This window comes from Chlamydotis macqueenii, chromosome 23 (assembly GCF_036417535.1).
Source record: "Chlamydotis macqueenii isolate bChlMac1 chromosome 23, bChlMac1.mat, whole genome shotgun sequence".
Classification (NCBI taxonomy): domain Eukaryota; kingdom Metazoa; phylum Chordata; class Aves; order Otidiformes; family Otididae; genus Chlamydotis; species Chlamydotis macqueenii.
The window spans coordinates 1,659,075-1,672,009 of NC_141578.1; the positions used below are offsets into that span (position 1 = coordinate 1,659,075).

At 56.9% G+C, this 12,935-nt stretch overlaps 1 protein-coding gene across 3 annotated transcripts in view; it reads right to left on the reverse strand.

Annotated features, from left to right (window-relative positions):
* The window catches only part of PPFIA4 (PPFI scaffold protein A4), a 59,761-nt gene that overhangs the window by 42,926 nt on the left and 3,900 nt on the right, over window positions 1-12,935 (reverse strand). Inside the window, exon 1 of one of the 3 annotated variants that reach the window (XM_086765437.1) lies at window positions 7,394-7,525. The exons of the other annotated variants lie outside the window; for them this stretch is intronic. The gene's annotated coding sequence lies outside the window, so the exon portion shown is untranslated. Of the gene's footprint in view, window positions 1-7,393; window positions 7,526-12,935 lie in introns of those variants that run through there. 3 annotated transcript variants of the gene reach the window in all.

Consider the following 12,935-nt stretch of genomic DNA (forward strand, 5'->3'; position numbering starts at 1 on the left):
AGCTGTGGTTGCTCAGCTCCGTGCAGGGCAGGGCAGGATCGCGGGGTTAAATCTGCCTGGTTGAAATCTGCTCTTCCTCCCTTCCTCATGCCAGGGCTAACCACAACCTTCCCCGGCCAAGTCATGGTCCTTTGGCATCTTGGCTGTCCCCGACGTTTGGAAGGGGTAGATGAAGGCAGAGGAGCACAGAAGGCAGCACTCGTCCCAGTAAGGAGCAGGCAGAGATGGAGACAAACTGCAGCACCCATCCACACCCAGCCCAGGCTGGAATAACCCCGCTGCCGCTCCCACGGTGCCCACATGTCTGCAGGGCCCGGGCAGCCGGGTGTCAGCTCCTGGCGTCTCATCCCTGCGGTTCACGGCAAGTGACAGGACGTGGCATGACGCGGCAGAAGCAGCCGCGTGGGGACATCTGAGGACAGTGACATTTAAAACGCCGCCGGGGGCAAGACGCAGACACTAGAGCTCTGTCTGCTTCTGTCTAACCCGCATCGAGCAAGGCCACATCTTCAGCTCACACTCGGTACGCAAAGCCGCCCCACAGCCATAGCAGCAGGAACGTGCCAAGTGCCGGCCTTGGCCCGGCAGCGCTGCGGGAAGGCTTCCCCTGAGGTCGTCTTGCATTCTAAGCTTTGTTTCTTGCAGAAAGGAGTTTTTGGTGGTGACTCTGCCCCTGCACATCCCCAAATAAGCCCCAAACATCAGAAGGACATGGCCCAGTTGGAGAGAATCCAGAGGAGGCCACGCAGGTGATCAGAGGGCTGGAGCAGCTCTGCTGTGAGGCCAGGCTGAGAGAGCTGGGGCTGTTCAGCCTGGAGAAGAGGAGGCTCTGGGGAGACCTGAGAGCGGCTCCCAGTGCCCAAAGGGGGCTGCAGGAAAGGTGGGGAGAGACTCTTCAGCAGGGCCTGCTGTGACAGGACGAGGGGTGATGGTTTTAAAATAGAAGGAGGCAGATTCAGACTGGACATAAGGAAAAAATTTTTTACGCTGAGGTGGTGGAGCACTGTCCCAGGTTGCCCAGAGAGGCGGTGGATGCCCCATCCCTGGAACCATTCCAGGCCAGGTTGGCCGGGGCTCTGAGCAACCTGATGTGGTTGGAGATGTCCCTGCTCCTTCCAGGGGGGTTGGACTGGATGGGCTTTGAAGGTCCCTTCTCACCCAAATCATTCTGTGATTCTATGATTCTAAACATCATGAAGCAGAGGACTATGTTCCCAGTTCACTGCACCAGCAACACAGAGGTCCTGAAGATGCTGTGTTTTGAGATCAGAGTTGAGAGGGAAAATCCAAGCTGTTCCCCTTAAGGAGAGTGGTGGACTTAGGTCAACCCTTATTAGCCATCAGAGAAACCACAGAGAGCACCTCACAAATACCTTGTCATGGAAAAAGCTCCATCTGGAGCTCAGTCCTCCTAGATATTGTCCACAAGGAAGACATAAGGGATACCTAAGTCCAGTTCCTTCCAGAGATCCCAAGTGCTGGAGAAGATCAGGGAGAATAAATCAAGCCCTTTGTGAATGTCACGAGCTGCGTTAGACCCAGCAGGGAGCTTTGAGCAGAGCCCCCGAGGGCTTCACTCAGCTCCACCAGCCCCTGCCTTCCCCTCTCTCTTCATTAACTGGCACCTCCACACCCCAGCTAATGACCCCCACGGCTCACGGGGCAGAAAGGCCACCTCCTGCAGCCCAGGCAGGGGAGCAGGACCGGGCGGCCTGGAGGGTCCGCAGACGCGGACACCAGCCAGCTCCTTAGCCAGTGCGGTCCCAGTGCACTGGTGGCTGAGCCACTGGGGATGGGGGTCCTCTCCCAGCTGGGAGCCTGGGTGCATCAGTGGGGAGGGACAGGGGTGAAGGACAGCCATGCCCTCGAGATGTCCTGGAAGAGGCCAGTGAATCAGCTGGCACTACAGGGCATTCCAGGATAAGTGGGAATGCTCCAGTCCATGCTCTCACCATGCCCATTTGGCGATCCTGGCACCCACCCTGCTTGCCACAGTGCCAACTGTGCATGCCCAGCACTGCCTTCCTCCTCGTTCCTCTCCACCAGCACCCCACCTAGGGATGCTCAGCACTGCGCTGGATGAGCAGAGAGAGCGGCCAGAGGAAATGCAGTGCCCCAGCGCCGTGCCTCTGGAGTGGGAGATCTGGAAAACCAGCACACGCTTCACACTGAGGGAACTAACACAAGATTGCTCCAGAAAGCGTGGGGAGTGTTGTGGCCTGCAGTGGGGTGGCAGCTCTTCTCTGTGTCAGCAGAGCTCTCAGAGGAGCATTTATTGTCACAAAAAGCAGTGCTGGGCATTAGTTCAGCTCAATTTTGATCTCGTCCCCTCTTAAAATGTCAGCTCCATGGAGTTAAGCTAACGCAGTGAGCTCCGTGTCCTCGCCGGCAGCACCCAGCGCACCCCGGGCAAAGCCCCGTGCCCGGCACCGACAGCCCTGGGAGCTTGCGCCCTTCTCCCCACCGCACTTTCCGCAAGGTCCCATGGCCCAGGTCACCCAAGAAGATCGCAAAGGTGGTGGCCCCACCCATGCCATCACAAAGCCTGGCCTGCGTTTCCATCCATCACTCCAAACAGCGTCCAAGAAGCGTCCACTCCTGTTACGCCCAGTGGCACAAAGCCCCTCGACGCAGCGCTTTGCGACTCCCCCAGTGCTTCCATTTGCTCCTGCACCCATGGAGGTGCAGCAGGTGGCCCCGTGGCCAAGCCGTGGCAGCAGTGACGACCCCCAGCACCACCCCAGGAGGAAGTGAGAGCAGGATTCGGCCGATCCGTGTGAGACATCACCAGGAGAGCGGGGAACCGCATTTGCAGCACAGCAGGCTTTTAAGGAAATTAAACGTAGGTAATTACATCTGTGCATGGCTGGCTGGAGGAGACGCAGGCGTGGTGGTTTCCATCCCGGTCCTTCCGCTTGAGCAGCACTCCTGTGGGCGCTCCAAAACGTGGTGGCCAGGAATTCTTAAAATCCCTGGAGGGGGGGTGAAGGGAAGGGGACGACCAAATGCATTGGCCACACATCTGCTGCCTGAGCTGACAACGTCGTGCGCCCTCTTGATGAAAAGCAGGCAGCACATTAAAGCTCAGGAGCCGAAAGGCCACAGACAGGGTTGGGGGTCCCTCTCCACACACAACCCAAGCACAGCAGCTGAGCTAACATTTTCTAGAAGGTTTAGTGACATTTCTGGCTTCTTTATGACATGATTTTGGACCCTGGGCATCCCCCAGTGCAGTTCCTGCAGATGACAGACCAAGCAGAATCCAGCTCCACCAGCACTGGCGTAGGGACGGCTCAGCCTGTCCCCGACATCCACCACGTCACCGTCACAGTGCCAGCGCTGCGCTGCTGCAGTGCTGCATTCCCTCCAGGGCAACGCAGGGGAAAAAAATAACCTGTGTCAGGGGCTGGTGGGATGCTCACTCAAGCAGAAGAGGCTCCCTGCCTGGCCCCCCGTGCCGTGTCCTCCTCCCACCTTCCCAAGCTCAGATGCCACCTGCCTGAGATGACCTTTACCTGCCGTGCCAGCACAGCGGCGCTCGCTGAGCGATGCTCAGGATGTGCTCACCTGACAGACAGAGCTCCCTGACCTTGTCTCCACGAGGTAAATGCACCGATTTATCTTAACTAGTTTCGGAAGGGGCCTGGCTTGGACAGCTGCAAGCTCTTTCCTGCCGAAACACAGTGATTTGAGGCCAGCTCATCCGAAGCGATGTGTGCTGCTGGGTTTCCCCTTGCTACCATCCACATCAGGACCTTCAGTCCATGCAGACAGAGCAGCAACACTTCACTGACGCAGAAATCCACCCAGCGCAGGAGCTCAAAAGGATTGAATTTATCCCAGATCCAGAATCCTGAAAATGGGAGGTGGGATGTTCAAGCACTGTCCTTTGACATGGGCTTGGCCCTGCTGAAGGACATGGTGGACTTCAGGATTGAGTAGCCTCAGGTAAAACATTGACAGCTCCTCTGGGGATGCACACTAACACCCACCCTGGAGATCTGCCACTGTCACGGCATAGCATGAAGTGCTTTCTCCCCTCCAACATCACAACCATGCCCGCCAGCCACCACGTTTCTGCTCTGCAGAGCCACCTCCAGCTATCTGGACCTGCTCAGAGCTGACATCCCAGGACAATTCAAGGGCCAGGCCCATATCCAGCAACGCACTGCATCCTTACCAGTGATGCAGCACACGAAAAAAAACTCTCCCAAGGTGCTTCACCCCAGATGTGGAGTCAACTGGAACAAGACTCATCTCTCCCTACAGCCAAAGCTGCCTTCCTCCCCGGCACTGGGTTCCTGTGGCACCTCTGTAGGTCCAAATCCTTCCATGCATGGAGTAGGCACAGATATGAGCCCACTTTTCTCCTAGATCTCAAGGGATTTCCAAGAAGCATGAGCCAAGCTTGAGGGCTGAAAGAAAACAAGGACCAAAACTTCCAGAGATATGGGAGAATCTAGTGCCTGAGGGCCAAGAACTGAATACCCTCCCAAACTGTGTCTCACCGTCTCCTCTGCCCTTCGTGACGTGCATGGCCATCCTCTAGCTGTGTCTGGTCTGGGGAACATGGGATAGGCCAAGACAAGAGGGTTTATGGGTCAGTCTTGGTCTCATGAGGGGGAAGAGATGGGTTTTCTGATGGGACTGATGTTCTGAAAAGCAATTACACATGAAGACATCCCCAACAGACTACGCTGTGCTCTGGCCCAGGGCCCAAGTCATCCTGGGTTTGGATTTTAATTAGCCCTGTTTTGGTATCTGTTTTCTACTTACCTCCAGATAACGATTTAATTATTACAGACATGTCTTCAAATTAGCAGCTTCCTCAGTGGATTATTCAGCTGGGATCTCCTTCAATTACAGAGCCCATCTCACCGCCATCAAAAGAGAGGCCGGAGAGAACAAAGGAAAACCAAAACCCTTCCTGGAAAGACAAATCATGCAAGCACCCAGGTCCTGAGCAGGGGCCACTGCCAAGCCCTTCTCCTACCTTTATCCACGTCTCACAGTTGGTTAAGAAACCTAGCTCCAAAACACACCCCAAACTTCTGCTCTACGCACGACCACAGTGGCATCAAGGCTGGTCTTGCCTTTCCACCATCAAGCCTTCTCACCCAGCAGACCACAAGTAGGTGGAGAGGCCAAGCCAGGTGAAAAGGATGAGCTGGGACACAGAGCCACTGCTGCGCACCCTCCCAGTGAGACTGCATGTCTGGGGATCCCTAGGAGAAGGGAGCCCATGGGAACCTGGTGAGAACCCCGCTCATTGCTAGGCTACAAGTGCCCTTGTGCTCTCTGCTGGGCTGGTGCCGCCCAACAAGCCCCCCATGTTGGAAGGACCACAAGGGAGAGGGGGAGGCAGGTGCCTGGTGGGACCAGGCAGAGAACGAGGCGCAGCTCCCAGTGGCAAGCCCGGCCTCCTTCTCCGGCAGCGGGACTAGGCAGGGGCCACGCTGAGGTTCAGCAAGGCCTGAGGGACAAAGGCTAAGGAGAGAACAGCAGAACAGGTTGCCTGAAAGTAATACCAGATGTACACACAAAGTGAAGGACACGGCACAGCGAGGGTGAAACCTTCAGACTGCAGCTCTACCACACGACCTGGTGCCAACGAGCAGTAACTCACCCACAGAAAAGCCAAGTCCCTGGTTACATGGCCAAGCAGACAGGTTGCCTCCCTGCTGCGAGACCTGTGCAGAGCATCTCCACGCTGCAGTGCCCCAGCAAACCCTTCTCCCCAGCCCGGCACGACCTCTGTCCCCAGGCTACGCCAGGAAAGGAAGGGACGCGCTCATGAGGCACCCATCCCTTGTTGTAAAGGGCGACGAGCTCCAAGGACACACCAGGAAGCACTTTGTCCTTTTCCACCGATGCACTTGAACGGACTGCACGGGGTGCTTCTCCCAGGACCCCCCAGATGCCCTGGCCAGTAGTGCTGCCAGCCCCACGCTGCAACCAGGGAAGCAGATTTTGCAGCAGCCGCTGGAAAAGCTCTGCTGCCTCTCCCTGCTGTAGCACGAGCAGCAGCGGCAAATCTCTGCTGGCTCCTCTGTCACTGCAGCTCCCACTCCAACAGATTCGCCTAAACCAGCTGCAGCTCCTGCCGCTGCAGGAAGAGCCCTCAGCACCACCCCGCACGAGCCTGCAGCTGAAACTGCAGTCCCGGTCTCTCAAAACCTGGACTAACGCCCCGTTTGCCAGGCTAGAGCGATTCTCCTGCTCTGGTTCCCTTCCTGATCACAGAGAAAGGAGCTGGGCAGCAAAAATCGCCCGGCGATGCAGCCCGTCAACCCAGCTAACGGGCTTGAGGACACAGCCCCCGTGCCCCCCGTGCCCCTGGTGGGACGCACAGCGCCGTTGGCCGGGCGATGAGCCCCAGCCCTCTGCAGCACCACCGGCCCGTCACACCGTGTCCCTCCGGGGCATCGCCTGGCTCTGTCCTCCCCGCCAGCCATCACGAGCCCCGAGCATTTTGAGCTCTCCGTCCCATCAGATTTGCTAAGAGGGACCAACGTGCTCGAGAGCGAGCGAGGGCAGGGAAGAGATCGTGACGACACAAGTCCTGTGGTTTCATCTCCTTGGGAAACCAGGCTAAAGGAGATGGGAGTGGAAGTGACACACAAGAGAAAGAGAGGAGGATTTTCATTAACCCGATCAAACCTCCTGGAATGTGATAACAGAGGCAATAACAGACACCTCCCCTCCGGCCGAGGACAAAGAAAGGCTTCCCAGTTATGAAGAAGAGGGAAAAAATTGGAGCAGAAGAAAGGAAATTACTCAAAACCGGCTGAAATGTCAGATGTTATTAAAAAGCCTTCACCTAGAGAGAAATAATGACTGATGAGAACAAGGATACGACGAGGGAAGCCGAACAGCTGGAGAACAAGTGGGATGGGGAGCAAGCACCTGAGAACGGCTCCACTCGCCCCCGAAAGCCACCCTGGTGACTACAGCGGTGGGCTGACTTCTGGAGGTGTGCCTGGGGTGACCTGTGAGAAATTCGGGGTGCCGAGAGGCCGCGCTGGCGAGAAGGGCGACAGTGGCTGTAGGAGACGGCAGCCCCCAGCCAGCCTCACCCCACCGCAGACCAGTGAGGCCCACAGGAGCCGCAGTTAAATGTCTCCGTATTTTGAAGCATACTTTACAGAGGCACTCATCCTGCTCTCCTGCCACCCCGCGCCACGTTGCTGCTGTACCACGTCACACGGTCCCTGCTCTGACTGCTTGAGCATGGATGCTACCCTCCTTTCGCAGGGTACCCGCAGCACGGCCGGGAGCCCAGCTGCCAGAATCCTGAGCAGAAAAGCAAACTGAGCGGTCCCCCCAGCATCCCCACAAGCATCACCCTGCGAGGGGACACCCACGCCTCCGACCCCCCCAGAGACCGTCCCACCTTGAGAGGAGCTGAGCCGGAGCATCCGCAGGCAGGGCCGAGCAGAGCCGCAGCCACCAGCTGCACCCGGCGGCAGCCGGTGCCCACGTTGGGCGAGCGCGGCCTCGCACGGCCTCGGCTTTTTCGGGCCGCCGCGCTGACGGCCGGGGAGAGGAGCGTCTGGGCTGCATCGGTGTCACGCAGCACTGCGGGCTCGCCGGCTCCCCGCTCCAGAGCGAAGGCAGCTCCGTCCCAGCCCGGGAGGCTGAGCCGAAGTCACGCTGCTCTCGCTCTTCCAGCGCTGACACACAGCCCCTTTCCAGCACGGAGACCAGCCGGCCCTCCCCAGGCGATCTGCCTCCCCGGCATCTCGCAAGCGGCAGCGCAAGGAGTTTTGCAGGCAGGAGCGACTCAGATTCCCTGCAGCAGCCTCCCCTCTTGGCATCTCTCTCCACCATTTCCCTCGCCGCCCGCGAGCAGCGTTTGCAGACAACACCCCCCGAGCCCCCCAGCAGAGACCCCGACGTGCGCACCCCCAGCTCCCACCCTGGCTGTGCGTGGGGGCAGACGCACGCGTGCTGAGCCTGGCTTCGGCTCCGCATTAACACGCACGCAATATGGTCAGAGTTGCTCCGGATCTGACAATACTCGCATTTTGGAAAACAAGAAGCGAGAGCCAAAACGCACGCATCTCGCTGCCGGAGCAAGGTCGAGGCTGGTAGGGAGCCGGGAGCTGTGGCTGCGCAGAGGCTGGACTCTTTCGAACCCAGATCATCATCTTCGGAGGAAGATACGGAGGCAATAAATCCATCCCAGCGGCCACCATCGCCTCCCTTAGCAGCATCCTCCTACCACCACCAGTCCAGACCAGCTCTGCCCAGCCAGCCTGCTCTGGTTACCGCTGTTACCGCAGCCCTGTGCCCACGAGCCCTCACAGATTTACAAAAGCTTTGGGTACCACCAGCAGCACTTGCCAGCTGTCTCAGAGCTGATCAGCCTCAGTCCAAGCCAATGGGGACGGAGCAAAAGGAGACCATGAAAGTCCCAGTTGCCCCAGAGACTGGTTAACTTGGGATAAGCAGCTCCCAGTCGTTTGAGAGTAAATCGTGCAAAATCTCGTGCTTTTGGGAGAAGACACTCAGGCAAACCTCCAGCCCACCAGCAACTACAAGGGAGATGATCTACAGTCGATCTCCTCGTGTACGCACCTGCCCTGGAGGAAAGATGGGAGGAAAAAAGCTCAGGCTGAAGGCAGCAGCATGGCAAGATTCTTCTGCTTCCTTCTCTGCAACAGGTTTTTGGCATTTCAAGGCACACCAGGTCAGCCCATGTGGAGCCAAAAGTCCTTGGAAGGAGAAAGCCTGGGCACTGAGTGATGGAGGATCTGCCACATCTTGGTCTGACAGCCCAGGATGAATCTTCCTGACGGGTCACTACACTTGTCCCCACTCTGGGACAGTGGCAGCATCTCCCTGGCATCTCCAGAGAGGCGGTGGATGCCCCATCCCTGGAACCATCCCAGGCCAGGTTGGCCGGGGCTCTGAACACCGGATCTGGTTGGAGATGTCCCTGCTCCGTGCAGGGGGGTTGGACTGGGTGGGCTTTGAAGGTCCCTTCCCACCCAAACTGTTCTATGATACTATAATTTCTTCCTACTTGCAGTGGAGAGAGGAGGAAACCAAGCGGCCAGTGTCTGCAGCTACGTGGGGTTGGTGGCTGGTTTCCTCACCTTTTCAGTCTCCACATACTTTTTTTACAATTTTTTTTTTTCCAGACTAGGGGAATTAGCAATGCTTGTGTCCATGGCTTGACCAAGGTGCAGCAGGGACTCCTAGCTCGCAGCCAACGCCGTGAGCTGTGCGTGCCTCAAGCCCGTGCTCCAGGCTGCATTTACAGCTCAGAAACGAACTCCCCCAGCAGCACAAGCGTTCATCGCATGGAGATGGAGAAAGGAAAACCCAAACACCTTCAAGCCGAAGTCTCCTACAGAAACACATCCATTTAGAGCATCACTCACGTTTTACAGCCCCAGCACCTCCCAGCTACGCTGAACTTCAGTTGTCACATCCATCGCATCCAGCACTGCCCCCAGATCCCCCAGTCAATGCCCCAAAGCCAGAAAGCCAGTTTGTCACTTCACCCCAAGATCACAGCACGTGACATTAGCCCTTGGCTTCATTCATAGACGAACCGATGAACTCTGCCTGCCCTGCCAGCAAGCGAGTAAGGTCAAGAGGCTGAAATCTGCTGGAGAAAAAAAAGCCTTCTTGCTTCTGAGTGACACACTGGTCTGCCCAGTGCCCTGTGTGACTGGAAACACCAGCGTACCCTCTGCACTCAGTCGTTAGAGAGATCCAGCTGCTCAGACCAAAGCAGTCGGTCTCCTTCCCTGCATTCCACCGCTGAGGGTCCATCTCTGGCGAAAGGATGAGTGTTGGGGGATATTTTTCTTGGTGTCACATCAGGGATGAGTTTCCCCTCCCGGACCCTGCTTCCCTGAACACCACTGCACCCCTGACTAACACACCTCGCAGCACAGAGAGCAGAGGTAATGAACGTTCATTGACCCCAAAGATCGACACAGTCGCTGCGTTACTTAACGACCAGATCCTGAGAGCAGAATCCCACCCTTTGTAGCGTAACAGATGCCCTGCACTGAGCCATGCAGCAATATTTAAATAAAAAATGGTGGCTGTACAATAGCCAAGTCATTTGAGAATTGAAGCGCCGGTATTTTTAGGCAGCGGGAGTACGTGTGGGAGAGATCTCAAAGTGCAGGCTGATGCCGTTTGCTGCAGGGCAGTTGGAATTAGATTTATTGATGACGTGTGATCTGAAAGTGACACCAGTGCTCATGAAGAGCCATGCAGTGATCAGCAACGCTGGGGCTTGCTTCAGCTTCATTTTCAGTGACAAAATTTCCTTACATATGTGGTAAATACAAAGGACATGCAGAAAGAAAGCCATTTCTGCTTGCAGAGATGCTCTGATTGCCATCTCCAAAAATGGCCACTGCAAAAGTCTCGTAACTAAATTAACGAGAAGCAGATGATCAAAAGGGGAAAAAAATGCTCTTTTTTTAGTATGGCAGCCCCAAAGTTGGCAAGAATCAAGTGACTACCATCCAGGTTTGGATGCTGGGGAGGAGGAAAGAGAAGTCTCCTCTCTCCATCAGACACTAGTGCTCACTGGGTGGCACGTCCAGATGTCAGACAGGTAACAGCACAAAGCAAAGCCTTTCTGGATGTGGGCTCGAAGGGAAGACAGCTCAGATCGGGGAGAGGAGCCTCCTGGCTGCAATTAAGCACTTAATGGCTTAAAATGAGTTAAGCTCTGTTATTCTGCACGTGGTGACTGAAGAGGCCAAGCCCTGGAAGGGCTCAGGGCGCTGTCTCTCTGAGGAATGCTGACAGTGACCCTAGAGACCCCGCTGCGTTCCCGGCGTCCCAGTGAAGCTTGGGATGCTGCCTCCAGGTGCTGCGATGTTGGCGAGGAGCGAGGACAGCAACTCCTGCAGGCAGATGGGAATCTCCAGGACTTCCACCCATCCGCTCCCTAGCACAACCAGGTTTTCCAAGCAGCAGCCAACATTTGGGCTGCTCAACGCCTCCATGGGTCCTTTAGGTGCTTGGGTCCTTTAGGGGTTTGGGTTTGCAGCTCCTCTGCCCCCGCAAAGCCTCTTGCAATCCCCTCCAGCCTGCCTTGGCCCAAATGCCTGGCTCGCTCTCACCACGCAGACTCGGCCCTGCCTGCAGGTGTGGGGATCAGGGTCCCTTTTGCCCATGCCAGCAGAGCATCCATGGTCGGACACCGCCATCGCTGATGGCCCCAGCCCTCCAGCAACTACGAGAGTGGCATGGGGACAGGATCTCCGCTGCAACTGGCATCTCTGCAGGGGGATGGAGGTGACAGTGACACCACCCTCAGACGGGGTGGAAAACACATTACCAGCGCAACGGGATGGCAACCGGCAGTGCCACGTCCCAGTGATGCCCACCCTCACTGACTCCCACTAGCCCTGGCCAGAAACCAGCTGCAGCAACACTGGGAAGCCCCACAGAAACAATATCTCCTGCAGACACAGGAGAAAAGCAGGATCCGGCCTTGCCACCCTCACACTTCGTTCCCACCACCCCTCCCCAAGAGCAGGGAGCTCAGCTTTGCAGCATGCCAGGGAAAGCAAACGCAGAGAGAAGATTCTCAGCAGCACCACAGCCACCTCATCCTGCAGAGAACCTGGCCAAGATACCGCGGCACTTCCTGAGCCCCGAAACGATGCTGTGCCCACGCGAGCCTTCAAATGCTGTCCTGCACTCCCTAAACCCAGGTCTCACCCTGGGAGACCCACAGTCTAACCGGGTGCTCCCTTGGATGGAGCTGGAATTTCAAGGCAGGATGCTTTCCACCACCCCAGGGACACAGGGCTCAGGTCCATCCCCTAAGGACAGGAGGGGGCAGAGCCCTTGTCCCCGGCTGTGGGGCTCTGGCCTGATCTGAGCTCCCTGAGCGGGCTGGCAGGACAGTGAGCCATCAAGGTGCTTTATGAGAGCTCGCTCCCCCAAGCAAGAACGTCATCTCGCAACCTCGCCCGGAGAAATCACACTTGCAGGAGGTACTTGCGCGTTATGTGGGACAGTGTGGGAGCAGAATAACTTCCTCTCCTGGCTGATCAGCGTGTGAATAAATCAGCCACAGCCAAAAATAACCTTTGGACCTTTTCTGACTACTTCCTGCAAAACAGGAGGAGTCCCATTTGGGGAGGGATGCTGGAAAGAGGTCAGGATCTAGTTAGTACAGCTGCCAAGCACTGAATTACGGGCAGATTAACTGGATTATTGAGGCTGTAAACTTTGTACAAGCCTGCCTTTCCCCTGTCTGCAGCCCCTGGCACCATGAATTTCTGCACGGGGAACAGTAGTAGGCACCACCACCAAGCCCATTTAACTCATGATTAAGAAGAGAGATCAGGTTTATGACACCTGTGTTAATGCCACAGCAAGGCTATAAACACCCTCTCTGATTTTGGAAGCCAGAAAGGTCAGGCTTTGGCAGGAGAGGATCCGTTTGAGGACGCGCTGCACTAGCGAGACTCCCGGAGAGCTGAGCGCTGGGCTGGCGCTGCGGCCGAACATCCCCCTTTCCCCAGGCTCCGGCCATCCGACACGCAGCCCAGCTCCTGCCTCTGGGCGACCGAACCCCCAGGGCACCAGCCCCACGGCAACGCGCTGCTTCTGCCCCAGCACATCTTCCGCATCGCAAACGATGCCAGCTGGGGTGGGAAAAAACATCTGTAAAAAAATTCATTTCTACCAAGGGTGGAAACAAGAGCTTTAAATCAATGCGCCTGGTGGATGGGCAGCGATTTTGGGAGGGGGTCCCTTGCCCTGCTGTGCCGTCCTGCCCTGGCGATGGATCCTCTCCAGGCCGGAAGGCTGGATGGAGAGCGCAGGGCGGGAAGAGCATCCTTCCCTGCTGCACAGCCCCGTGGCGCTGCGCTTGCTGTTTAAAGAAATCGGCCGCACGCTGTCAACATCTCACCTCCCTGTGGAGGAGCTGGGCCCGT